The sequence below is a fragment of the Halictus rubicundus genome, chromosome 18, assembly GCF_050948215.1.
Source record: "Halictus rubicundus isolate RS-2024b chromosome 18, iyHalRubi1_principal, whole genome shotgun sequence".
Taxonomy (NCBI): domain Eukaryota; kingdom Metazoa; phylum Arthropoda; class Insecta; order Hymenoptera; family Halictidae; genus Halictus; species Halictus rubicundus.
The window spans coordinates 3,493,563-3,497,426 of NC_135166.1; the positions used below are offsets into that span (position 1 = coordinate 3,493,563).

The following is a 3,864-nucleotide window of genomic DNA, read 5'->3' on the forward strand; positions in this document are numbered from 1 at the left end:
TTTATATAAATATATATTCGTTATATCTTCAAAGCGGTATTGCCTATAAGTCGACAAGATCCTGAGTTTAAACAAAGTCTCGCGCGGTTGAAATTATGCATACTAATTTCGCGTATTTCGCGGAATGAATTTCTTCGAGCGAGATGCTTTGTTACGGATCTGACGCGAAATGTAAACCGGCGGGTTCATTTTTCATATGAAATAAACCGAAGCCCGCGCGTGCTGAGTAAATAAAACAAGGAGAGCCGATTACTTTGCTATCACTAATCCGAGTTGAAACGTCAAGCAGAGTTGCCTATCCCAACGTCGGGAGTACGGTGTGCACTCAGAGTTTCAGTAAATAGATTCTGATGATGAATCATGATACGGTAGATCAATATTGTGCTTGGTAATGCACCATGTTCAGAAGAGAGAGAGGGAGAAATTGAGACTCGAAGGATGTGAACATCTTTATGTTCACCGTCGCGTCGTTAAGCAGAAAAGTATGGTCGTACAGATTCGGCACGTTAGAAATGTTAGTACTGTTCTACCAAATTAGGTACCTCAGATTGTGTTAGGCGAATCAGCAGGGTTCGAGATACGTGTTAAGCTTGTATCCAGTGGTTAAGGTTCGTTAAATGGTTTAGATTGGGTTAGGTCTTTGTTAGATGAGTTAGTAGGCTAGAGAGAGTGTGTGTGTGTGTGTTTGTATGTGTGTGTCCGTGTTGAGCCAGTATTCTGCCGTGCAGGTTCGTTAAATGGTCTAGATTGGATCAGGGTTGGGTTAGTAGAGTTAGATCTGGATTAGGTTGTATAATTCCAGGATAACTGCGTTAGGCCATTTGGGTCGAGATTACGCAATTTGTATTGGTCCGTAGATGTCAGCGAACACGGAACGTTCCTCTGTCAAAGGTTATCGGCAATGAAGCCGATACAAGAAGTACAGCAGATCCAAAAAGTATTCGAACACCAAATCTCCGATTCTTGAGAAATTATTTTGCATAAAATATTGTGGCCGAGAATATTATCACCGAAAGTATTCCAAGCACGGAATTTATCAAATTAAGACAAAAATGTTAATTTTGGGATATGAAAAAAGATTGTTTTCGCCCGGGATCGAACCGGGGACCTTGTGCGTGTGAAGCACACGTGATAACCACTACACTACGAAAACTGTGATTCGAAACTTTCATATTCTACTACAGAGCATTCTAAGTATAAATTGCGAAACCCTTGTGAGTATAAATTGTTTCTATCCAACACATAATCAAACACTTTTCAACGCGTACTCGTTAGTTTCAATAATATTTACGCGAGGAATGCGACAAGCCGCTAGGAGTCGAATTAAACAATTTTTCCAACCGTGCGTATGAAAGTATGAACGACGTTGATGAATGGATATTATTTCACACAAAATGGTAAAAATGTAAACTGTCACTTGAATAAATTGATATGAATTATAATTGACGGGTGGTAAAAAATACGGTGGGAAATACGTTCGTTTACGACGCGTATAAAAATATTTACTACGAAGTCGTGACAGAATTTGTATTAATATTGATCCGTTAATATTCAAGTTAATCTGACGATTGCTTCGTCAACTAGTTGTTCCGTCGAATGTGTCGACTATTATAAACCTAAGAAAACACACTAATACTATATTTCTGTATTATGCGCAGATTATACCTTGCTCAATCTACCTACTTAAAATCTCTAATTACTACTAGAACGTGTCCCGTAATTGCAAATTATTTTTGGAAAGTCTACAAGTAAACCAGATCTACACCGAGAAATTATTTATTCGATCCAGCCGGTATAAGCGATATAAAAACGCCATTTTTTACCGCAGGTTTCATTAAAAAAAAACCTACATACTCGGGGAAGCTGAAGCTTTTGTGAGCTTTCCACTTTCCCGTCAACCAAACTGCGCTCAAATCAAACACCGGTTAACTCCGAATCTCAATACGCCTTACAAACACGGCGAATCACACACGTAAACGTCGCGACAAATATTTCTTTCGCGCTCGCGCGGCCCGGTGTGCGAACCGTATCATCGTATTAATTGGCACACACGTTATCTCCCCGGCCCGACCCGGCCCGGCGTTTCTCTCGGCGAACCTTTCACAGTCATCTTGTTTGCGCAACTTAAACACTTTCGGAAAACTCGAGCCTTCAATAAACCGATTAGCCTAAATGTTCTCTTTGCCCCGGGGCTCCACGCGGGATACACGTTACTCTCCAATCAGCCGGCTGTCGGTGCACAATAAGTACCGATTCGTTGTCTATCTGTCTGTCGGTGCGCGCTTGTGAATTCGCGTAGATCGATATCGAGGCGTGGGTGTTCGATCGATCCCTGTCGAAGAGCGGCGCGGCGCCCTTGTGAATGGAAACAATGGTCGAGTGAAAAAGAATCGCGAAAGAGCGGGTTGCGGGCTGTAGGAGCCGGTGACTGATAGAATGAAAAGGAAATGCTGCGAGAGTGGCACGGTGGGGCAAATGGGCCAACAGAGACGGAGCTACACTCCCAGTCAAAAGGGGAGCTTGCGGAGCTTTCGGAGCTTTCAGAGCTTGCGGAGCTCGCAGAGCTTTCAGAGTGTGGAGCTTTCAGACTGCGGAGCTTTCAGAGCTTCCGAATATTTGCGGAGTTTTCAGGGCTTGCGGAGTTTCCAGAGCTCCCAAAGCTTGCAGAGCTCCCAAAGCTTGCAGAGCTCCCAAAGCTTGCAGAGCTCCCAAAGCTTGCAGAGCTCCCAAAGCTTGCAGAGCTCCCAAAGCTTGCAGAGCTCCCAAAGCTTGCAGAGCTCCCAAGCTTGCAGAGCTCCCAAAGCTTGCAGAGCTCCCAAAGCTTGCAGAGCTCCCAAAGCTTGCAGAGCTACCAAAGCTTGCAGAGCTACCAAAGCTTGCAGAGCTCCCAAAGGTTGCAGAGCTCCCAAGCTTGCAGAGCTCCCAAAGCTTGCAGAGCTCCCAAGCTTGCAGAGCTCCCAAAGCTTGCAGAGCTCCCAAGCTTGCAGAGCTCCCAAAGCTTGCAGAGCTCCCAAAGCTTGCAGAGCTCCCAAAGAAACCTAAATTAAGATGGCGTCGATCAGTACCGGCGCATGCCGCGTCCACGCATTTTGGCTGGGAGTGTAGTTGGCAGAAATAGAGGTGTGACCGTCGGAATTAGAGGAACGTGGACGAGAGGGTGGCGCGGGGTCGGCGTGCTCGGGGGATGGAGAGCAGAATTCGCGAAAGTGGGAGCATGGTCAACCGGATACGCGCGGTCGAGGGAAAGCTTAAATCAACTTGATTTAAATCGGCGAACCTAAATCGAACGAGTGCGCCTTTCGGCCGTGTACCGGAGGCGGCGTGTACGTGTCCGTGTTAGCCCCCGCTGCACGGGTAGTTCCGGTAGTAGCGGCGGACTATTTAAACCGGAGGGAATTTCATCTGTTGGCGCGCTTTAAAAAGTCAAGCCTATCAACTCTAGCGGGCCGTGTGCCACCGGAGAGGACGAGTCGGCCGCGACAGGACAGTTTTGTGGACCACCGACGCCAAAAACGTCGAGCAAGTTCACCATCAACGCCGTCACCAACGCCGCAATCCCACCCCCCCCCCATCCCCGTAGACCGAGTCCGAGCCGTGTACATCACGTTTTTATATGGCGACACGATCGAGCCGATTACCCGTCGACCGTGCGCCCGTCCTATCCAATAAAAACGCTTTCGATTCGCAACGCTTATCAACGGGAACAGATTGTAACACGAGTTGCGGATGGCTTGCTCGCTTCTTGCTCGGCTGAACCAACCCCGTGATTAAGATGTTAACACGTTCGCGTTCGTGTCACCCTCGATTCTGACGAATTTCCAGCGTTTTACAGTTTTATGTCGCACCGAGAATCGCAAAAAGCTC

The 3,864-nt window shown here is 46.8% G+C and overlaps 1 non-coding gene across 1 annotated transcript; it reads right to left on the reverse strand.

Moving 5' to 3' along the window:
* Positions 1–1,080: 1,080 nt before the first annotated feature.
* Positions 1,081–1,153, reverse strand: Trnav-cac (transfer RNA valine (anticodon CAC)). The gene has a single exon. It is a non-coding gene; the product is annotated as a tRNA-Val (tRNA).
* Between the last annotated feature and the right edge of the window lie 2,711 nt (positions 1,154–3,864).